This window comes from Peromyscus californicus, unplaced genomic scaffold (assembly GCF_007827085.1).
Source record: "Peromyscus californicus insignis strain IS unplaced genomic scaffold, ASM782708v3 Scaffold_2__1_contigs__length_46816999, whole genome shotgun sequence".
In the NCBI taxonomy this organism is placed as follows: domain Eukaryota; kingdom Metazoa; phylum Chordata; class Mammalia; order Rodentia; family Cricetidae; genus Peromyscus; species Peromyscus californicus.
The window spans coordinates 6,657,221-6,681,329 of NW_026294540.1; the positions used below are offsets into that span (position 1 = coordinate 6,657,221).

The window sequence follows — 24,109 nt, forward strand, 5'->3', positions numbered from 1 at the left end:
TTAGGTGCCCCTTGGTTCCCTGACGTTCTGAGCACTCTTTTAGATCTTAGAGGCTTCCTGCTTCTGGCTCCACACTCCGATTGCCTGCAACTACTTTTCATCCCAGACTCTCTCCCTGTGTCCTGAGTTTGAGCCCCCTCAGTGCCTGACACAGGTCTAAGAGAAAACGATGGTTGAATGGGGGATACACAGTGGAGCTGTGGGCCTGGAGATGGGGACTGAGGGCCGAAGAAGTCCTTTTCAGCTCTGTGAGAGAAGAATGCCCCAATGCTCAGGCTACTGTGAGGATTAAGCACAGTGACTGACATCAGGCACCTACCACAGTGCCCAGTGAGTGACAGCTCTCGCCATAATCCCCTCTCACCTCTCTCTTTTTTTTTTTTTTTTTGGAGACTTGCGCCAGTAATGCTCTGTCCACATGCACACGTTTGCTGGAGGCAGAGGAGAAAGAGGCCTCCTGCCTGCTCTGAGTCCCTCATTCTCCGATGCCCAGGGGACAGTTCACAGACACCGTGAGGCCACCTCTTCATCTCTGCACTGCTCAACAGTTTGCTTCCAGCCTCGCCCCTCATCACTCTCCCCTTCCCTTAAAGTTGTCTCTTGTCCTTCTGCCTGTCCTTCCTAGAAATGCTAAACGGTGAAAACATCATGGTGAACACAGTTACACCTGCTGGGACATTTGATCAGATTTCACAAACGGCATCCCAGAGTTGGTACATCTTGCCGGACAGAGCACGTCCGCCTAGTTCCATCCTGTGGACTGGGGCACAGATTCCTTCCACTGCTGTAAAAGGGGGCCATGTAAGTAGCTGTGGATGAGCCAAGGCCTGTGGCCATCATCTCCAGAGCGGCTCATGAATGAGGAGAGTTGTGCACAGGCCGGTTTACAGACCCACTTTACAGATGGAGCAACAGGCTGAGATGAATTACTGGGCAGAAAGCCAATTTGGAGGAAACTGGCTTGAAACAAAAGGTGCAGCTCTCGTCTCAGACATTTGTGGTCATTGTGAAAACATTGCACTTGCCCCGTTGGGGACCTGGGTGTTAATTTTGGTTTTAGGCATACATGTCAAGTGTTCTGTATGACAACATGCCCTGAGGACTCACTGGGTACAAAATGGGAGCATGAGACAAAGGACAGGAAAGAGTTTTCTCTGATAATTAAAAAAAGCACCATTTTCCAGTCCTGACAATGTCTATATTGCATAACTCAGGCTTTGTACAAAAACAGGAGCTGTCTTCAGTTGATAAATGATGTGGGCACATTTTAGCAAATTCTCTAAGAGAACCGAAACTGTCTGAACACAACCTCAAGGAAATGAGAGAATGCCAAAGGTGATGGTGGTGATGATGATGGTGGTGGTGATGATGATGGTGGTGGTGGTGGTGGTGATGATGATGGTGGTGGTGGTGATGATGGTGATGATGATGGTGATGGTGGTGGTTATGATGGTGGTGGTAATGATGGTGGTGGTGGTAGTGATTATGATGATGATGATGATGATGGTGATGGTGGTGGTAATGATGAAAATGCTGCTGATGGTGGTAGTGATGATGATGGTGGTGGTGGTGGTGGTGATGGTAGTGGTGATGGTGATGATGATGATGGTGGTGATAATGATGATAATAATGTTGGTGGTGATGGCAATGATGATGGTAATAATGATGATGGTGATGATTATTATGATAATTACTCATTGTAATCAACATATTAAATATAGTGCTACTTCAAACTCAGATACTGATAATTTTTCTTCATGTTTCAGATGAGGAAACCAAACCTCAGAGAAGCAAAGTGACCTTCCTGATATCACACAGCTGTTAGGAGGCAGAGCTGAGATTTTAACATGTGGGAGTGCAAAGCTCACTATCGTTATATTATAGTCTCAGGTCCTGGCCTAGTTCCCACAAATCCAGTGAGATGTTGAGGCACAAGCTCTGCCCCCGGGAAGGTCCCCCACTGAACCGTGGGTCATACACAAGTCAACAGCACATGCCCAGTGCTCTCCAGTAAGGAAACGACCCACAGTTCGTGAGAAGACATCGCTCTGTCTTAGATCTCACTTTAGTTTCACCCATCTGAGATCTCCAGGTGTACCTTCCCTAACCCAAATGGTGCAGAACGCTCCACCTCTGACAGCATCGTGGCTGAGACCTGAGCTCGGATGAACAACCCTCTGCATTTTGAGGCTGGTGAAGTCGTAGACAGTCTCGGTTCTCAGCTACACTGGCTTCCCCAACCCACCCTGAGGTTTAGCTTCAAGAAGAATGAGGAACAGGCCCCCTTCTCCCATCACCGTCCACCTCAAACGAGCAAGATGAATGCAGCAGATGTGAACCTCCTGAGATGACAGTCCCCAGCCAGCCCCTCATCTGAGGACAAAGATCCTGCCACCCTGCTCTGGGTCTTTCACTTCCTCCCTGGGCCAGGTGCTGTCCAGGACTGAGCTGACCATGTGCAGACACCTTAAGAATTACCTCTGAAATTCTAGTTAAGCATTCTTCCATACAAACAGTTCAAGACAGGGGCTAGCATTTGTCGAGTGCCTTTTAGATGCTGTCCACACACAACACTTTCTCTGAATAATTTATATGTGGTATTAGCTACTTTTGTTCCCACCCCCCCACAGCTCTTGGATAACCATCAGACAGATCCTTCCTGATTCAGAGTGAATGCCGGACAGTCTATTTTTCTCACTTGTTTTATTTGTAGGTAAGAAAAATGTCTTTGACATCTATTAGGGTTTTAATCTAAAAATGTCCCTGAAAGGCTTGTGGGTTAAGGCCCTACTGCCAGCTCATGAGCTTTTGAGAGGCAATTGGATCATGAGGGCTCTAGCTTCTAACTTCATCAACACATCAATCAGCTGTTGAGTTCATAGATGAATGAGCTGTTGTGAGATGGGGCCTGCCTGGAGGAAGTCAGTTACTGGGGATGTGGCTTTGAAGGGGATATCTCATTGGTGGACTCTGTTTTCTGCTCCCTGGCCATCACAAGGTGAACAGCCCTCTTGTCTATGCCCTAAACTACACCTGACCCACCATGATGCTCACTCTACCTCCGCACAGACCCATGGAGCAACGGAGCCAGTCAACCATTGACACAAATGCTCTAAAACCATGAGGCAAAGTGAGGCTTCTTCCTCTTGAGATGATCACGGAGGTCTTTCTGTGGCTCTAGGAGACTGACTCAGAGGCTATGGAGTGGTGAACATGCCCTGCCCACTGTAATGGCCCAAACTACTCCAGTGGTTCACTTGCTCAGATTTGCTGCTGGCAGATGCTGCAGTGGGAGTGGATGAGGCCAGTGTCTTGCATTTCTCGAGTGATGGTGTTACCCTCAGATTCACTCCACATGTTGTCAAGGGCGCTTAGAAAGACAATGCCTCTGTGTATGGAGGCCGTGGGAGGTGGGTGCTGCAGGATGTCTATCACTCTCTCTGAGAATTTTTGCGAATGTTGGCACTTTCTGTCATCTGTGAAACATGACAAAACATTTGTAGAAACTGGGGTAGGGATGGGGTCACCTCACCTTCAGGGATGCTCCAGGTGGCATGTGGGTGTTGTCTTTTACATGTTAGAGAAAAGGCTTTCCTCTGGGATTTTTGCAAACTCGCACAGATAAGCACACCCCAGAATGTGATTGTATTTTTGCAACACCCCCCCTTCCTAGGTCACTGCATGGAGTACACACATGTCATTTTATTAGGGTGCATAAATCCCTCCCCTGTGGTTCACTTGACAAGAGAGCACCCCTCTCCCTCCATCTCGCTCTCTCTCTTTCCGTATCTCCAGAGCTGGGTATTGAATCCAGGACCCTGTGCATGCATGCTAGGTGAATGTCCCTGCCATTGACCTATGCTCCCTCTCTAGTAACTACGTCTGGACATGGTTCTTCAAAGCCCAAATCCACCGTCTCTCATCACCCCTCCAGAAGACTAGGCAAAGTGTCTCTTACATACCTCCAGCTAGCTTTCTTGTTTATGCTCTCTCTCTCTCTCTCTCTCTCTCTCTCTCTCTCTCTCTCTCTCTCTCTCTCTCTCCCCTCTGATCCCTTTTTTTCTCTCCCATAGAGAACACTAGCTTTTCCTGATGACAACCCACATCAGTCAGTTGTGGGCTCCTGACATCTTGGGCAGGAGTGTGACTCCAGCCCACAGGCATCTTCAGTCTGTAGGGGCGTAGCATCCATCAAAGCTTCCCACTGCTAGGCTTCAGGTGAGTGTCGTATATCCTTTTGCTACCTCTTGGGGCCGGGGATAGACAGTGTCAGGACTGTGAGAAATCCTCCCTTCGCTCCTTGTCCCACACTTCAACTTAAACTCTCATATACCATAAATAAGATGAAAGGCCTAGGCTAGGGCTGAGATGAAACAGATTCCACCCACCTTCTTTGTCAATCATCTTGGGAGTACTTTAAACATCAGAAGACTTGGTATTTGAAGCTATTTCATTTTTGATTTTCTTAGGGAACCCAGCCCAATGGAGACACCATGTTTCATTTTTAACGCCAGCAGTAGAGATGGTCAGTCCTGCTAGGGCTCACACATCAGTGCTGGAAGGCCAGCATCCATCTCTCCTCTCCACCCCTGTGTACCTGGGTGCTTCCTCTGAAGACAAGGAAGACATGCCTGCCATTCCTAAAGTGAAATTAACACACACACACACACACACACACACACACACACACACACACACACATCTTCTGAGCAGCCATCCACAAAAGGCTTATGGGAGTGTGTAGATTAAATTCCCAGCTCCTAATGCCTGAGTTAGAACACTGCCTCTTTCTCCAGAACTTCCATGAGGTTATACCCTGTACCTGCAGGGGTGGGTGGCTCATTAATGAACGCTTAGTCGGCTTATTGCCTTCATTCTCCTCTATCTCTTTTATCCCCTGGCAAACAGACAACAAGCATTTCAATCCTTACACCGTCTGGAGAAAGCAAACTAAGACACAGTCTTGTTTATTCATGCGATGTCCCTGGTCCCTTGAAAACCCTCCGTCTTCTCCTAACCTTGGTGGAGTGCTATCAGATCTTCTCCATGGAGGAAGCAGGGTCAGAGGATGACGCAGGTTACCCAGCACACATGAAAGACTAGGATTCAGCTTCAGAGCCCCTATCAGCCCCGATGATGCTTGCCCTTTCTTTCATCTGTATAACCCTCCTCCCACGCAGCTGTCTGTCATCCCTTCCAGTCAGTAAGTGGTCACCTCTGGCTTCAAAATACGTTCAACATATCCTTTTCTCCATGTCCATGATCATAGCTCTGGGTCATTTGGTCACTGCTATCTCTACTGCCCAGTCTTTGCTTCCCCAAACTCCCCATTTCTACCCTTCACCCATCCCCTCTGGTTCAATCCTGGGTGCCGTTTTCCTGGCCCTTGACTTTGGCATCGAGCTCCATCAGCCCACGCTTGTTTTTGAATCGCTCTTCCTGTCACGGATGGTGTTCTGGTTGGTGGATACCGTGGCTGTCTCTGTACACCTTTCTAGGTCCTTAGCGAGAGCGTGATGCATTTTTATCCACCCGGTCAAACATGGGAAAGCAGTTGCATGCACTCGCTGAACAAGCCTGGCTGGCTGGCTGGCTGGCTGGCTGTCAGAGGGACTTGATGGCTGCCGGGAATCCGCTAAGTGAGAAGATTTTAATTGTTCCCAGGCTTGTCGCCTCCACCTAATTTCCGCTAATGAGCCACACTCAGAGCAGCGAGGAGAGGTGCGGGATTGGATGGCAGCTCAGTCCCTCGTAATGTCAGATGAATGGCAGTGCTCGCTCCCTGGTATTCCATTTGCCCATGTCTGGGAGCCGGTCTCCATGGATGCTAATTCAATTACACTGGAAACATAGGGGGAAATTGTCAGCCAAATTGCTGCCACAGAGCCCAGCTGCACCTAGCTCACATCCCCAGTGTTGTTTCCTGCTGACTGGGCAGCGCACAGCTTTTTTTTTTTTTCCAGTTGGAGAATGACCAGGGGCTCTACTCCATTTGGCGTGGCTACGTGTTTATTCACAGAACTTCCCACCTTAGATCCCTGAATGAAAAAGAGACTTCGAAAATCTCGATTGCCTTCTCTCCCCTCAAATACTTCGGTACTTTTAATTCATCACAACCAGCAAAAATACACGAGATGGTTAAAAAGAAACTGTAGCTTTCTGCTTATGAGTCTTGTTTGAACACTGGCCCAGGCACTACACTAAGCAATAAGACTCCATCACTGAGGGAAATAGGAAAAAAAAAAAATCCGTGCCTTTGGCAGCTTATTATCCGGGCTCTCTCTTTCTCTCTCTCTTTTTCCATTTAGTTTTTCTTACATTTATTTATTTAGTGTGGGGTGTAGCGTGTGCTGTGACACATGTATGGAGACCTGAGGACAATAACAACAAAAACCCGATGGTCAGGGATTCATATAGACTGGTTGGAGATGAAATAGCATGTCTGAGATTTGCTTTTCAATAATGAATGATTTCGATGGAAGAGATGGTGGGCACACGTGAAGCAAGAATTTCTATGTTTGTTATTTTACATTCTTGTTCCCTCTACCTCTGCAAACTCTCAAAAGCTTCTACAAATACGCCTTTGGAAAAGATGCTGAAATGTCTCTCCAAGGCAACCGTATATGATTGGCAGGTTGTGTGCCATACAAGACTAGTGAGTATTGTCACATTATAGCTGCGATTGATCTGTGTGTTTATTCTAAGTCCTTTGGCTGATGGCAGTACTGTGTTGTTTTAATAAAATTAATTGTACTAGTAGGCAATGTTCATGCTGATCCCCCCTACCCCCCAAGTTATCTCTTCCTTCTGGCACTCATAACCTGTGCCACCACCCCCTGGTGAACAAAATATGCTAAATGTGATGGGGTGTCACTTCTAATATTAAAGGATGAAAAGGCTAGCTTCTGCATGGCTTTGTGTGGTCCTTTCCTCTCCCTCATTCTGATGAAACAAACCGCCATGATGTGAATGACTGTGTGGAAGATTCACAGGGCAGGGAGCATGTCCTCTGGGCAGCAGGTCCCAAGGAAGTGGGTCTTCCTGACAACCTTGGCCTCCAATCATTTCTACATTTCTACTGGAGTCAGGGCAAGACTGCCCACATATCTTTGGACCCCTGACATGGATAGACTCCAGCCTGACTAATTCATACCATTTTCAGGCTGTGGTTACCCACATACAAGGAGAAGCATAGTAGAGGAGAGGAAGCTGCTTGGAGCCCTCCTTACAAAGCTGTGGTCAGGGGAAACTACCTCTCTCCTCCCCCAGGGGAACCGAGACTCTCACTAGGACCACGTGCTCCAACAAAGCCTTTACCTAGTATGACACTCGGACCTTTGTATACTCTGAAGGTGGGTGTGGGACCAAGGGTGCCACGTTATTTTCACCTAGACACTTTGCCAGACCACTGTCTTGCCTATCCGAACAATCTATCACTCTTTTTGAAGACTTCTCTTTGCCTGCGCGGCTTCAGCTGAAACCAAGGCCCACAGCATCTCACTCCTGATACATACAAAACCTCAAGCATGTGCTCACTGCTCAAGACATGGTGCTGACTGCGTTTATGATGTCGTGGGAGATTGCACCCACAGAACCCTTGGGTTTAGGTTAGTCTTTCATTCGCTCAGATCAACGGACTGTGTAAGAAGTACCCCAGACCTGTTCTAAGTTGGTACCAGTAATCTCGCATGATTTCAAAGACCTTTCTCATGGAAGCTTCCTGCTGACCTGAGGACAAACCTGTAAGGAGTATTAAAGACCACATGGATAATGCTGAGTCATCTAGGGTGCTCTAGACCAGTGAGAAAGTTCCATCAAGATCAGCAGAACTACGCTGCTGACCAGAAAGATGTGTCAACTCCACCAAGCCCTGCTCAGATGGTCAAAGCTGCCCACTTGACTAAGCACAAATGTAAGAGTTAGTGTGTGCTACTGAGGGTTTTGTTACGCAGTGTTGGAGGGGCTCGGGATAACTGATACACGTGTGCTGGAATTGCAAATGAGGATGTGGTCTTTGAGCAAAGGACCCTCTCAGATACCAGATGACAAAGTACATCATGGACCTGGGTTTATCCACCTGTCCCTCTGATGGGAAGATCATTTTCTTTCTTGGGCACACTTAACTTCCTTCCTTCTGGACGCATTCCTCCTGGGCCTGTCAAAATCATCCAGAACGCAGTACAGCAGTCAGGGACTTCCTCTGGCAGCTTGTTAGGATAATTGAAATGTGGGTGGGAGGCTTGTCATGCGCTCCACAGTCTTCCTTCCAGGCCTGGAGGAATGGAGAGCTCTGTCACTTCTGGGTGGTTTCCACACCTTTCCAGGCAGATCAAACACGCGGTCTTCACGTGCAATGGAGAAGTAAATGTATCCTACAGAGAGTGATGTGTTTACGGGAGCCCAACAAATACGCACACATCGGGCCCAGCATGATTAGGAAAGGGAGACGGATAAAGGGTGCTTCACGTACTAAAAATCTAGCATTTGATGTCCGCTCTTGACATTCCCCACTCCCCCTTCTAGTCTTTCTTTACTGATCCCCGTCTTTACTGAAAGGATTTTGGAGTCAAAACAACTTCTGTTCAAATCCCAATTGGCTCACAATAATAATAGTAATGATGAAGCTAATTTTTAGTGAGTGATTTTTTTTTTTATCAGCCAAGCTCTGTTCTGAGACATTTAAGAAAACAATCTCATTTAATCCTAGGTAGGAACTGCTCAGCAGCCAGAGCTGATGCCCATTTGAGTTTCCGGCATATATTGAGTGGGCATTGTAGTTCCGACCCGTTTAGTGGGCAGAGGAGTGAGTCCTGTGAGGTTGAGATATCGTTGGTCATCTTCTAGAGGAAGAAATGGAGGCTTTATAGCTGCCCCAGGTTCCTGTGAATACCACTGGTAGGAGGAACCTTATCTAAGAGTGTTGTTTCCAATACCCTTATTTTTTAGGGTTTCTAGGAAAAGTTTAGATATTCATAGTTCAGACTTCAGCTAGGGCCGTTGCTCTGTGGTTGTGTGACTGGCATGTACAAAGCCCCAGGTTCAACTCACAGCACAGAAGAAATAAAATCCTGATAGTCTTAGCGTCGTGGGCAGCTGTGGTAATTACACAAAGCAGAAAAGGTAAATGAATACACTGCCTGGCATAGACTGCCGGTGTGAAGGCCAGGCTTGGATTCATGATCTGAATTCTGGTTGTGGGTCTTTGTTTCCTAAAAAGGTGTACATGATGGGGTGCAGTGGGGAGAGGGGCCACACAAAAAGACCAGAAGAAGCCCCATGGGACCAGGATCCAAAGCAACACAGGTTCAAATCTTGACTTTACCGCCTGATTCCTATGTAGAGTCAAGGTTGTATCGTTTATTGCATAGAGTTCTCATCATGTGGGGGGCTCAGGCTCCCAAGGAAACAAGTGTGGGCACAGGAACCAGCTCATCACAAGAAACTTTCGATCAACAAACACCATATGCTTGTGTAAATCAATCAACATCCTTTAGGTGAAAAAAAAAATCTAACAGCACACACTGTACCTCCTTGGATTGTTTTTGAGACACAAGATAACGTGTCACACTGCTTAGTATTTGGAAAACGACTAAGAAAAATAGCTAATAATGAGTCCGCTGACTGAGCACAAATGGTGTGTCAGGACGGCACCCGATCCATCTCATTGAAGGCTCCCACTCCCGTGAGGCAGGTACTGTTAAAATTCCCTCATTTTACAATTAATAAAGTTGAGGTACAGAGGTTAGGTGACTCGTCTATGGTCGAATCTTGAGTAGGAAGGTTAGCTTTCTTCTCCGATGACAGGATGGGAGGGAAGGAAGAATGGAGTCACTTAGGTTGAGCTAGGACCAAACCCGATGGGTCATAAACTCAAGATTCGGCATCTTCTAGGGTGAAGTGTTTATGTGTGTGTGTGTGTGTGTGTGTGTGTGTGTGTGTGTGTGTGTGTGTGTGTGTGTGGTGTGTTTTTGTATGTGTGTGTGTGTGTCTTTGTATGTGTGGTGTGTGTGTTGTGTGTGTCTTTGTATGTGTGGTGTGTGTGTGTGTGTATGTATGTACACATACATGGGGGGGATGTGCTTGCCCATGCATGTCTGGTATCTTCCTCCATCACTCTCCAAGTTAGTTTTTGAAGCGGAGTGTCTCTCTGAACCTGGAGCTCATGGTTAGTGAGTCCCAAGGACCAGCCTGTCCCCTGCCCCCAGTGTTAGGGTAACAGGTGCACATTACCCTGCCCAGTTTTTATGTGGATGCTGGGATCTGAACTCAGGTCCTTGTGCTTATTAAGCAAGCAATTTTCCCCAGCTCCCCAGCCCAGTTTGGATACTTCAAGCACTCCTCAGGATCTGTGAAAAGTTACTCTTTGCCTCCCAGCTCACTCTTACGTTTTCACGTGTACATTTGTGTGCACTCTCGTGTATATGTATGCATGTGTGCATGTCTATATGTGTGCATGTGGGTAGACATGTGTGGAGGGTGGAGGCTGACACTAGGAGTTTTTTCTTATCACTCTACACCTTATTCCTGAGGCAAGGTCTCTTGGTTGCAAAGAGCTCACAGATGTGACTAGTCTAGTTAACCAGTTTGCTCCAAGGAGCCCATTTCAACCTTCTGAGTGGAAGTACAGGCAGACTTCCATGCCCAGTTGGCATTTACATGGGTTCTGGAGACCCAGACTTTGACCCTCCTGCTCGTGGAGGTAAGCGCTCTTGAAAGGGCTGGCAATCTTCAGAACTGAGGAACTGGTCCTTCAGTAACATGCCCACAAAGGATCACACAGCTCTGGGGAGAAAATTCTCCTTCTCTTGGTAGTCATCAATTGCCTGCATCTCTTCATCTGGGGGCCAGGCCTTTTAAGATTTTCTCTACCCACAGTGGCATGTCATCCTGTGCTGTTACTCAGGTCAGCCATGTTGCTGAGATTTCGTGGGCATGGCTCCCGTGTTGTATCTAGAAGACACACTCTCACAGCTACTTCCTAGTAGTCTGGCTCATGCGATCACCCCATCCCATCTTCTGCCATGTTCTCTGGATCTTAGATGCAGGAGTGGTGTTGTAGATATGTGGCTGGCACCCCCACAGTCAGTTCCTCTCTGTGTTTTGACCAGTTATGGCTTTCTGTAACGGTCTCCATTTGCTGCAGAAAGAAACTTCTCGGATGCGGGGTGACAGCTTCACTCATCTGTGGGTGCAAGTCTAAGTCTGAGTACAGTTGCTGCCTCTGCAGAAGCAACAAACGGTGACCTCATGCCCAAGGAACCTACAGACACATTTCTTCTCCCTCTTCCCTGCCAAGCCTCAGAGATGACTCCAAATATTCTGGAGAGGGTAAAAAGGGCCACTGCGTTTTTATCTGATTGCGGAGCACTAGAGGGGAGATTGCCTTTGTGTTTTGATTGCTGGCGCCCTTGGATGCAGTGAATTTGTTCGAGATCATCAGTCCGTAGGGGCTGGGGGAACAGCCGTTGCAGGCTGCTGATCCAGAAAGAGGGAAATGCGGTTCCATTTCCCCAGCAGGGCCATGACAGTGCTCATGGCAGTCTTGAGGCTCAGAGTCTAGAGAAAACCAGAGCTCCCTCTGGATCGTTTTCCCCCTTAAGCAATTATATTCAATTTGTGTCTTAGTAACCACAGCAAGGGAGAGTTAAGAAAACCTAATAAGAGTCCCATGGGAAACTTAAAAGTTTGGTGCACAAACAAAATAATGGGCTTGCTATGTGGGAAATTCCCATTGTGTGTGCAGTAAATCTCTTCTATGTGTTTAGCTCTCCAAGCGCCTTCGGACCGAGTGGTTCATGTGATCGCCACAGTAAATAGGGAGGGTGGTGAAGGGAGAGGAACAGAGTCTCCAGGAAATGGGAAAACTTGCCTGAGGTCTCTCAGGTGGGAGCAGGGGATGCTGACACAGATCTCACTGTATCCCAGGCACATCACTGAATCAGTGATGCAAGAAGAAGACTCGTGAGGAGGGCTTCCTATGGAAGTAAACGGTTTTTATTAATTAATTAATTTATTTATTTATTTATTTTGAGTAAATAGAAGTGACTGAGCAAGATGGTGGATAAACAATAAATTCTTTGGGGGGCAATTTTGCCCAGAATGTCAAAAATCTTAAAAAAAACAAACAAACAAACAAAAAACCCAAAACATAAATTTCATCCAATTCTATTCATTCTTCTTAGAACGTCTCTCAAGGAGACGATCTGCCGATTTGGTGTCCCGAACATTCGTTCTATGGTTTGCAGTATTTATTTACTGTGTGTGTATGTAACGTGTGTTCATGTTTGCGTACACGTATGTACGCGTATGGATGCGGAGGCCAGAGGCCAGTATCTGATTTCTTCCTCCACCACCCTCGCTGAACTTGGGGTGCACTGACCACTAAGCCTGGCTGCTTAGCGAGTTCTGGGGATTGACCTGACCTGTTTTGACACCCCTAGAGCTAGGATTACAGATGCACGCCCTGCCCGCCCCGGCTTTCACGTGAGCTCCGAGGATCTGAGATGCTCCCGCTTGTGTGGCACGAAGTTGCCCCCTCCCACCCCGGCCCCAGCCACCTCCCCAGCCTCTCATTATTTTCCACGGGAGCTGAAAGTTGTGTGTGATTAAAATGCTCAACAGGAGCATATTGGATTAAATAAATTAACAGATAAATAAGCTGTGACAGTGCAGAAGTACCTTTGATGACCTCTCACTCCATGTCCCTCTAAGGCTGTATTATGCTCATAGGGCTTGTCTTTGACTGGTAGACAGTGATGATTGGCGTGATAGGCATTGCCATTGGCTGTGTTATCATTATTGCCTGTGTGACTGTACTGAACTCACAGACAGGAAGCCATTCTGATCACAGAGTAGCTTCGAGAGGCCGCTGTGACTGCGTGAGGATGCCAAGGGGGTGCACACATGGGACTAAGATGAGAAGAATATTGGAGAAAGAACATGGGGTGCCGACCTTTGGTAAACACACACCCTGTGCCGGCACGTTTTAGACACCATCACACTGAATCTTGTACTAATTACTCAGAGTATATAAGACTGCCCTCAGAGTTCAGAGAGCATGGGTCACTGGGTCAAGATCACACAGCTTCAGAGAGCACACACACTCTACCGAGCTCTGTTCTCCAGGGCATCTGCTTCTCAGAACAGCACCGTCAAGAGCAGGCCCCGATAAGGAGAGGCCGTGGGAGTTTAGAAGCCTCATCTTGTGATGGTGCTGGAGTCAGAGTCCAGCCTGCAATCTTCCCATCCCTGCTTCAGTCTCAGCGTGCAGCCTCTGGGGTGGACAGTGGTGAGTTAGAGAGCCCCAGCTTGGCCTCGCTTTGGAGACCGGTTCGTGAAAGCAATGTACACTCCCCTGATCTGCTCCCCATTGCTGTAATGGAGCCCTCACAAAGGGAAGCTTTAGCTGGAATGACATCGGGCAGCTGCCTCTGGTGAGGGGTCTCACCTGCATCATAACACGGTGGAGGGGCAGGACAAGGGGATGACAGTAGAAGAGAGCAAACACAAGCCTTGATTTATAATAACTAGCTGTTGCAGACACTAACCCAGTCCCCACTGAACCTCCCTAGCTCCCCTTGGCCTAGTCACTACCTGCAGGTCTCATCGCCTCATCCCTGTTAACTGGGGCAAAGTTCCAGCATGAGTTTGGGAGGGGATGAACCACAGCGAAACCCACTGATTCCCTGGCGAGAACATTCCTCTGGGCAGGCATGGTGATGGATATCCATTGTCAACAGACCGGCAGTAGAAAAGATGAGCCTCTGGTCATTTTCTAGACAACTGAAGTGGGAAGACACACCCTACATGTGGGCGGTGCCGTTTCACAGACTGGGGTCTTAGACTGAATAAAAAGGGAGAGCTCTTGGAGACCTTGGCGTCTCTCTGCCTTGACTGTGAAGGCAACATGACCAGTTGCCTCCTCCAGCTCCGGCCATTGCTTCCTTGCCAAGATGGGCTGCGCTCTTGAACTGTGAGCTAGAGCAAACTCTTCTTCCCTTTAATTGGCTCTTGCCAGGCAATTCGTCATGGCAACAAGGAAAGTAAGGAATCCATTGGGCAACCTCACCTTTCCAGGGTGGCTTTTCCTACTTGGAAAGTGGAGTTATTAATTAATGCCCATCTCTATGAGTACTTTATGAACTTACAGGTAATATTTTTTAAACATCTGACAGTCATTATTTAAAGTTACAAGATAATTCTAAAAGCATAGGTGTGGTAAGACAGTAGGAGCACCCACCCACCCTGGGGCAAGGAACAGCAGCCAGGCAGAAATGTGTGTATTTTGGAGATCCTCGGAAAAGCACTTCATATTTTCTGTGCTAGATGAAAATCAGTGCCACCTTAAAATTCCCGGTGAGAGTGTTTGAAAAGGTGGTATTTAATTGATCCTAACATCCTCGGACTCTCAGGCGGCCTCGCTCTTCCTCTCGCTCATCACTGCTGATTGCTGAAGATACTTTTATGTAAACAGAAGATGGCTCCTGCATAATTAGAGCCACCCGCCCTCACACCCTGCCCCCTGCCTCCCGCTGCATCCTGCCCTGTCACCCACCTCTCAGTGCGAATCAGCTGACATTCTGTGCATTTGCTGAGCTCCTGGGATGCCAAGGGTGCCGGACTGGGACCACAGAGGACACTGGCTGGAGAAGCTTCACCCAGGGTGGTGGAGGTTGCAGAGGCGGAGACTAAATTCTGCAGCATCAATTTTCCTCTCTTGCTCTGTCTTTCTCACCTCCATATTCCCTGTGCCCTGTGTTACCTAGTTGCATCCATCAAGAGACACCCTCTTTCCAAACCCAGCAGGCCCGTGGCCCGTCCCTTGTGTTCTCCTAGGTAACTCCAGAAGAGAGAGGGCTATACTTAAAGGAAGCACTGTCTTGCCATCTGTAGGGTAGGTAAGGCCTTCCTGCTGTGGTAGCTTCCTGGACAGAGGCAGGGTTGAAATCTTTTATTTCCACGTTGGCCCAGCCCAGTGGCACTGTATCCATCATAGGCCATATTAGGACCCTGGCGATGTAACCGAGAGCAGAGAGAATACTGTATCATCTTCATCCTCCATCTTTGGCACTGTGTTGGACTTAAGGTGCTCTATTTGGGGATAGATGATGAGATTCATGAGGACTGACTCTGTACAGCTGAGGAATACTCCTTTGGAAAGTATAGCCCAGAACACTTCCTACCCCAGTCCTTGCTTCCTGAATCACAGCATGAGAAACCTCGGCACACCTTACCTCTGCTGCTGCTCCAGATGGAGATGTTCTTGTCACCATCATCATGCCTTCCCCATCTTGATGGACCCAGGTCCTTCCAAAACCATGAGCCCAAATAGACCTCCCCTCCCATAAGTTGCTTCTATCTGTTTTCCCCCCATAGTATAAAATTAACATACAACGCAAGACACCAAATGATAGAAACCATTCAGGTCTGCCCAGGCTATGAATGGGAGGTGATGGTGGTTGATGGGGGGACCCACATCCCTGGGCATTGCGAAGGGCTTGCTTCAAGCTGCTCTCAGCAGTGAGGAGGTTATGCAGCGACCGAAGCTTATTGCAAAGACAGAGAGAGGCTGGTATCATTACTGCAAATAGTCACGTGTTTTAATGGGAAGGCGATCACAAAATAAATCCAATGGAAAAAAAAAAACCCAAATGTTATTGGCTATCGGGAGAGAGCCAGTGGGTCTTCTATTTGCTTTGTTATGAACTAAGATTTAACCAAAATAACGTTTCTCCAAGAGTGGCCAGGATGATATATTTTGTGCAATGGTGATGATTGGTGTTTGTAAAGAGAGCGTCAAACAACAAAGAAATACTTGGTGAGAGATTGATGTCTGCTTTCGATTTTCCTTCAATCCCTCTAAACAAGGAAGAACCTCAGGTCCGGTGCTAGCATGTCCTTCATCCACTCTTTCTATCCCCCCACCCCCAGCCCGCCTACACTAAAGACAGAGTTGTTGGCAGGATCAAGGGCCCTTTGCAAGTCACAGTATCCCGAATTGGGTCGTACTGAAACGCCCCCTCGTACTTCCTACAATTGCTTTCTGTTCATGTATGTGGCTCTAGCTTTTCCACTGGAGTGGTACCGTAGGCGTTTGCTTTTGAAGCACACTGAAGTACCACAAGTGAATCAATTTAACAATATACAATAAAAATGCATAGGGCATTTGGAGAAATGGCAAAGACTACAAGGGAGTTAAGCTGTCCTTCTCCTGGGGACAACCTAACAGCCAGTCTGTGGTTTTGCTTGAAAAGTTAATCATTTGTAAAAACATTGCAAACATGTGCGCTTTGTCTACTTAGCTCCTCTTAGAATGGGTACAGTGATTGATACGTGGTGAGAGATTGATGCCCTTCCACTTGTATCAACCACTTGTGTCTTATCGGGCTTATTTCACCATTTCTTTTTGTGAGAAACTCTTCACCCATCTGAGCAACACTTGACACACAGGAGGCTTGCTGAAGGAATGTGTGCAGCCAGGAACTAGAAAGGGGCTTTTGGTTGTTAGTGATAGAGACAGAAAAACCTAACTCAAAGTCAAGAGCACACACACACACACACACACACACACACACACAGCAGAGGGGGGGTATATTTTGATTGATAGAGGTTCACGGTATGATGTTATCTAAGGTTTCATTTCTCAACACTTTCCTCAGACCTGCTAGCTTTGTGTCCTTGTCCTCTGGGAAGAGGGGGCTTGTCAGCACCTGGAGAAGGGGCAGAGTTGAAATCTTTTATTTCCACCTTGGCCAAGAGGCACTGTATCCGTCATAGGCCATATTAGGACCCCGGCGATGTAACCGAGAGCAGAGAGAATACTGTATCATCTCCATCCTCCGTCTTTGGCACTGTGCTGGACTTAAGATGCCACCTTTATGTACTGTAGATCCCAGAGAAGAGAGTCTGTTAGCCCTTGCATGCCAAAGAAACCCCTGGAGATTCACTCCCATTGGACCCTTCTGGGTCACATGTCAACACTGAAAACAGCCAAGGACGGGGGATGGAATTCACTTTCCAACTTCTCCTTTGGCCATGTGTGACCTATGCCTGCAGCCACCAAACACTGTTCCTCTCATGATGTTCATTACTTCTTCTGGCTCATACAGTCTTTTCACACACACACACACACACACACACACACACACACACACACACACACACGCTTCTGTGGTGTTCATTCAGGAATGTGTGTCTGTGTGTGTGCATGGGCATCCATGGAGGCCAGAAGGGGGCATTAGGATCCTTTGGCATTATGGGCGTTTGTGAGGTGCCTCATGTGTGTGCTGGGATCTGAACACTGATAGAGCAGGAAGTGCCCTAGCCACTGGACCATCTCTCCAGCCCTCTCCTGTAAGTAACATGGAATCCACACTGAAGTTTCCGTGGAGACACAATCTGCCTAATGGTAGCTCCTCCACAGCGATGCCTGTAAGCTGCAAGTCGGTGGGGAGAGACAGAGAGAGAGAGAGAGACAGAGAGAGAGACAGAGAGAGAGAGAGAGAGAGAGAGAGAGAGAGAGAGAGAGAGAGAGAGAGAGAGAGCACATCACTCCTATTTTATGGTCATGGAATTGGGAGTCTGAATTTCACTCTAAGAATCTGTTCTACGCTCGCTTTCATTTTAGAATTCTGTGATAGAAAGCCTGAACTAAAATGTCTGAGGCTTGTTTAGTACTGCCCAGGTACAGGACATTGAGAACTTTGAACTGGCACAATGTCAAGATGTTAGGAACACTTGACTCATCTGGTGATGGTTGCAGACAGTAGCCAGTGGGTGTAATGAACCATGAGGGGCTACGGCTCTACAGGAAGAACACCAAGGAGTTGGGAGTGATCAGAGGCAAGTCTTGTTCTTTTCAGCTTCTTGTCTTTTCAGACGATGTTCTTACCACTTATTATGGGATATGGTTGCTATAGTGACAAGAGAGGTGAAGGGGGTTGTGTAAGATGGTATTGCAGATTATGCACCATAAATCTCGGTTTCAGTCTCCCCTGGGAGCTTAGCTATAAACATCTCATTGCCTGTAGACATTGCAGCAGAGGTTTTTTCCCAGGGATGAAGACTGTCCTTTGTACTCATTGCTCAAGGAGAAAGACCTGGTAAAGACAAGCCCTGGTTCTGATAAATTAATCATTATTTCTCTGAGGGTAATATTTTATAGACTGTTCTGTGAGTTTGGGCCAAAAAAACTACTGGAAGGAATATTATGGGCTGAAAACAGGAGTGTTATGGGATGATAACAAGAGTATTATGGGATGATAACAGGAGTATTATGGGATGATAACAGGAGTATTATGGGCTGAAAACAAGGGCTCCTGGTGAAGTGAGAGCATCAGGAGACTGATGCTCACACTCCAGTCAGGGACATTCCCTATAGTGAGCTGATATAAAGGTTCACAAATGACCGTCTCCAGATGAAGTGATGTGACATCAGGAATTTACCCAGAAACACTCCAGTGACACAATTCTGAGTAGACAAGCTTGGCCCAATGTGGCGGGGGTGTGACAGTTACTGTTCTCATCTATGCTTGACATTTTCATGACAAAAACAGTTAGATAGGCGGGAGAAGCAGAGTCCCTGCTCTTCACAGTTGTAAACTGTGTTGGTCGGATGTCTCATCCCTGTGATAAAACACCTGAGGAAACAGCTGAGGAGGGAGGATGTGTCTGGGCTCAGGGTTTCCATGCTTTGAGCCCTTGGTGAGATGGCGCCATTGTTTTGGGGGCCAAGGTGAGGCTGACCATCATGGGGGCTGGAGTGTATGTGGGAGGAGACTGTTCCCTCGTGACAACCAGGAGGCCGAGGGTGGAGCTAGTGTGCCTCCAGTGACCTGCTTCCTCCCAGCAGACTCCACCTCTTCATTTCCACCCCTACCCCAAATGGTGTCAACTTATGGAATCTATCAAAGAAGTGATCTATTAGGAAAGTCAGAACTGTGATCATCTAATCAGTTTCCCCAGACTCCAGCTATGAACACTGTCCTCATCAGGGCCTATGCCTTCAACACTTGAGTCTTTTGGGGGGATGTTATATGCGTATGCTGTAAAGAGTGCACGTAGTTCAGTGGATGCTTGTTGACCATCCTCAGTGCTATGGGGTTCTTCATGCTTACTCTCTCTAAGACAGGGGGACAGATTTCCATCAGGTCACCTTCCATACAGTCCTTTAGCTGACAGATCCTTTCCAAAACTAAGAAAAGAAAATTAGAATTAGATTTTTTAAAATTTTACCTTCTAGTTATGTTTTGACATGTGCTGGCCAACATTTAAGATAGCTCTCCTGTGGACACGGCTCAGCGGGTAAGGTGCTTGCCATACACACATGAAGACCTGAGTTTGGATCCCAGAACTCAAGTAAAAGCTGGGTGTAGAGCTGGAGTTACAGACAGTTGTGGGCCATTGTGTGAGTAGTCAAGATTGAACCCAGGTCCTCTGCAAGGACCAAGCCAGTGCTCTTAACCAATGAGCCATCTCTCCAGCCACTGAGTGACCTATGTCATATATCGGAGAAGTATCTGCACTAACACACACCATCATGGTTTTCAAAAACAGACGGAATTAGACAAAGATCACGAAAACACCCAGGAAAGAAGAAAAATGAAAAAAAAAAGCACATGTCACATACCAATAAAGGAGAATCTGATATCAATAAGCCAATAATAATAACAAAGTAAATTCATGAATGCCTTCAAAATTCACAGTTATTTTAATCTCGAATAAATACCAGCAAACTATCAGGCTTGATAAATAAACCAAAAGGAACATGTTCAGAGATAGGAGTAATCTGGTGCTCCCTCAATGACCCTTCTCAAAGAATTACTAAGTATCCCAGCAAAATCAATGTGCAATCCAGAAAAGACAGAGGGAGCCAGGTACAGGGAGCCCAGGGAGGATGCAGAGGAGAAGGGAAGGACCCAGCATCCTTTACAGAAACAGCTCCCCAGACACAGCCATGTGTTGGACCGGAAGAGAAACCGTTCCCTTTTGAGACAGGTTGGGGAGAGACTAAGAGAAGAGAAGAGGTAAGAGGTTGAGAGGGAGAGGAAAGGAAGAAATGGTGGTAGGAGGGAGGGGAGAAGAGAGGAGGGAGAGGGGAGAGTCAGCAAGAGAGAGAGAGACAGAGACAGAGAGACACAGAGGAAGACAGAGAGAGGACTGTGTAGCTGGGAAGTCATGATGTCGAGACATCACTGTGTCACTTAAAACACGCAGCAGAACAAGTCTGGGGAAGGAAGGTGATGTTTTATGAGAGAGTTCAAGGATTTCTGTGTAAAATTAGAAAAATGTTTAATGATGAACACCGACACTTTGTTAAAATTAGTATTAATTAAATGTTTAAATACACTGGACCACAGAACATGGAGGAAAGACCTGGGGGCAGGGCAACTGATACCCTCCTCCTGGGTCTGTCACCAAGCCCATAAAAACACACAGGCTTTGTCCTCCTGTGATGGACACCACAGGACTTCTGAAGGGCCAGTCATCCATACCCACCTGCGCAGCATCTCGCCACCTTGGCCAACTCTGGAATCTGGGCATCATTTAATTTTCTCCTCTTTCGCTATCTTTCCCCCCTCCGATTCAAGTAGATACCTGCGACATGCGTGCAGAGGAGGAATTGAAATTCCAACCACGTCTCTCCTCAGTTCCGTCTGATTTTCAGAAATTGCAGTAAATCAGTGGCACTGAAAATTGGCCCTCTCTCTTTTTTTTTTTTTGGGGCGGGGGGGGGGGTTGTCGGTTTGATGAAAAAGCAAACACAAATGGAGTTTATAAATGTAACTAATCAGGAAGTTAAAGAGAGGTTAAACCTAATGGATTAATCAAGTTCTCCTGGGAGGTGCCGAGCAAAGGTGTTGGGGGCGGGGGGAGCCAGCAGTGGTGGGACAGGCCGTGTCCAGACTGATTTAATGAGCCCCGTGCTCTAGTCTGCTCTTAGAGTGTCTGGCCGCCCTCCCCCTTCTGTCTGTCTTTCCTTTGAGGACATGGAGAGCAATCCACCTGAGCAGCCTGGAGCCAAAGCGCCAGCTCCAAGCCCCCAGCTCTGATTTCTGATTCCGCCTCTGTCTGCTCGGGCGACTTTAGCTGGGTCTCTTCCCTTGAGCTGATGTTGCGTAAGATTAGGGCGAGTGTTCCAATTTTCCACCATTTCAAGGTTTGTGAAGGCTGATGGGGTGATACCACAAGATGAAGAACTGGAGGTGAAGCTGGGCAGTGGTGGCGCACACCTTTAATCCCAGCACTAGGGAGGCAGAGGCAGGTGGATCTTTGTGAGTTCGAGGCCAGCCTGGTCCACAGAGCGAGATCCAGGACAGGTACCAAAGCTACACAGAGAAACCCTGTCTCGAAAAACAAAACAAAACACACACACACACAGAACTGGAGGTGAGGCTGGAGAGGAGGTGGTGAGATGGAGGATGCTCAAGTCTTGGAGAGGATCCAGGGTGAGGAAGACTCTGAGGAAGACTCCAAGGAAGCCTGTGTACAGGGACCAGAATATGGCAACCTGAGGAGCTCCCTCGGAGAACCCAGGACCCTCGTCTTGACATTTGAGAGCATGGGGTTTTGCAAGGATGGCATGGAGGGTTGAGATCTGGTTTGCATTCTGAGTTTGGTCATCTGAAGACAGCGTCCAGGCCACACCTAGCCTTTATGTTTGGACAGATCTCAGATCTATTGCTCTGGTCCACATCTTTTTCTGGGTCTCAACTGTCTACCGAGAAACTCAGTTTCGATGGCTCCCAACCTTATCTCTTGAGGCAGAGTCTCTCCATCAATCTCAGAGCTCACGACCACATTTAGTCTTGCTAGCCAGTGTGTTCTGGTGATTTCTACCTTTTGAGGCTGGAGTTACAGGAAGGCTTCCACACCCACCTGACATTCACTTGGACTCTGGAATTCCAATTCTGGGCCTCACAAATGATGTGCCGTAAGTGTTTGAAGAGCTGAGCTGTCTCCCGGTCAACTCTGTGCCTCTTTTGAAGTAAAAGCTGCTATTTATTCTGTCCTTTGTCCTTGACGGTAGAGTCTTAGACAGCATACCTAGCCAGTGACAGAACTCCTCTACCCAGCTTGTCTTACAGCCGAGGAAATTGAGTGGTAGGTTTGCTGCAGATACGTTTGGTAAGGGGGCTCCATTTTGCACCTTTATTTAGTCTTCTCATACCCTGAAGCACAGATGTGATGGCTGGAATGCCTGCCGCTATCTTGAACCCCAAAGACAAAGGTCAATTGTCTGCAGTGTGGTTGAACAGAGAGAAAGCACCCACTTCTCTGGATACTAAGGGGGCTTATGAACATCCTTAGCTGTCTACATCCCAAGCAGACAGGGCCATTCATTGGGCCTATTGTTACTCGTGGCTGGACTTATAATTTGTAGTCAGAACCTTGGGAATCCTATGCTGTGTGTGTGGGTTTGGGGTGGGGGTGGGGGCAGAGAATATGTGCCTCTTCATGCATGGATGGATATACTATGCTCTGTGTGTGTGTGTGTGTGTGTGTGTGTGTGTGTGTGTGTGTGTGTGTGTCTGTGTGTCTGTGTCTGTGTCTGTGTAGAGAATGTATACCTCTTCATGGATGGATGGATATACACGCATTTGACCCCAGTACTTCGGGGCGGGGGATGGGGGGAAGACAGAAGCAGTACTGGGACTTGATGGCTTCCAGCCTAATTCCAGGTTCTGTGATAGAGTCTGTGTCATGGGCATAAGGTGGCGAGAGCTAGAGGAAGACACTGAATGTCCTCCTCTGTTCTCTGAAAACACACACACACACACACACACACACACACACACACACACACACACACACACACCTGGCAAACCTAACCTCACTGTTTAGATGGAGACTATGAGGCTCAGGGAGGATGGGGGCAGCCCTACGCTTGCCCTTCAGTGGCAGAAATGGGATAGGCTACAACACACTTCTTCAAACAAATGATTGACAGCTGATGCCTGACCCCCAAGGCCTCACCTTTCTCTCCTTGCAGACCAGGTGTCTCCTTTCTCTCTCACTATCCAGATTGGAGTTCCACTGATGAGGGCTGGGTTGTAATTAACACCAGCGAATACACGGAGCCTTATCAGAGTTGATAATTACATACATTTCTGTTTATAGGAATATAATACTGTTGGCGTCATTAAGCACCATTATCAATGTACGATCTAATAATTTCAATGTAATGAAACTAATACATTTCAGAAGAATGGAAGGAAACATCCCACGTCTGGGGCAAATTGGATTATTCCAGGCCAGGAAGTCTGAGAGGTGACATTTGTTCTCAGAAGCAGCTCATAGTAATTAGGACGGTGCTTTACAGACTACGTCTGGTTTTCACATGCCTGCTTGGGCTGTAGCATTCTTCCTGAAGTTTGAGAAAATGAAGCATACTAGTGAGCAGTCTTTTGGCTGCATTCAAAGGAAATCCAAACCGTGAGCTGGGTGTATGGGCCATACCTGTAGTTCCAGAACTCAAGAGGCAGAAGCAGGAGGGACTCCTTTAAGGCTCCCTGTACATGTTGGCTCTGCAGACAGAAACTCTTGGGGCAGGGGGGAAATGCATCTTTACTGACCATGTCCAGACTTTCATCTATTCCTCACCAGTAGAGATGACATCCATCTATAGAAGACTTGTACACTAAATTCAGTAAATAATCTAGAGATGATCTGGAGTGTGTGAGACTATGGGCATACATTACATGCAAGTTCACGGGGGAGGGGGAATGTACAAAGGACTGGAGCACATAGTATCTGTGGAAAATTCTGGGCACTGAGGAACAACTCTGGGGGGTTTGAATAAGAATGGCCCACATAGGCTCTCAAGCATTTGAGAGGAATTAGGAGGTGTGACCTTGTTGGAGGAAGTGTGTCACAGGAAGTGGGCTTTGAGGCTTCAAAAGACCAAGCCAGACCCAGTATCTCTTCTTTTCCTGCTGCCTGAAGATCCAGAGGTAAAATTCCCAGCTACCTCTTCAGCACCATGTCTGCCTACTTGCTGCCATCCTCCTTGTCATGATGACAGTGGACTAAACCTCTGAAACTGTAAGCCAGCCCCAATTAAATGTCTTTCTTTACAAGAGTTGTCATGGTCATGGTGTCTCTTTACCAC

At 47.4% G+C, this 24,109-nt stretch overlaps 1 long non-coding RNA gene across 1 annotated transcript in view; it reads left to right on the plus strand.

Moving 5' to 3' along the window:
• Window positions 1-434: 434 nt before the first annotated feature.
• Window positions 435-24,109, plus strand: part of LOC128120910 (uncharacterized) — a 64,711-nt gene continuing 41,036 nt past the window's right edge. Inside the window, exons 1-3 of the long non-coding RNA XR_008222000.1 lie at window positions 435-801; window positions 1,767-2,713; window positions 4,074-4,218. This is a non-coding gene — a long non-coding RNA (uncharacterized LOC128120910). The remainder of the gene's footprint in view (window positions 802-1,766; window positions 2,714-4,073; window positions 4,219-24,109) is intronic.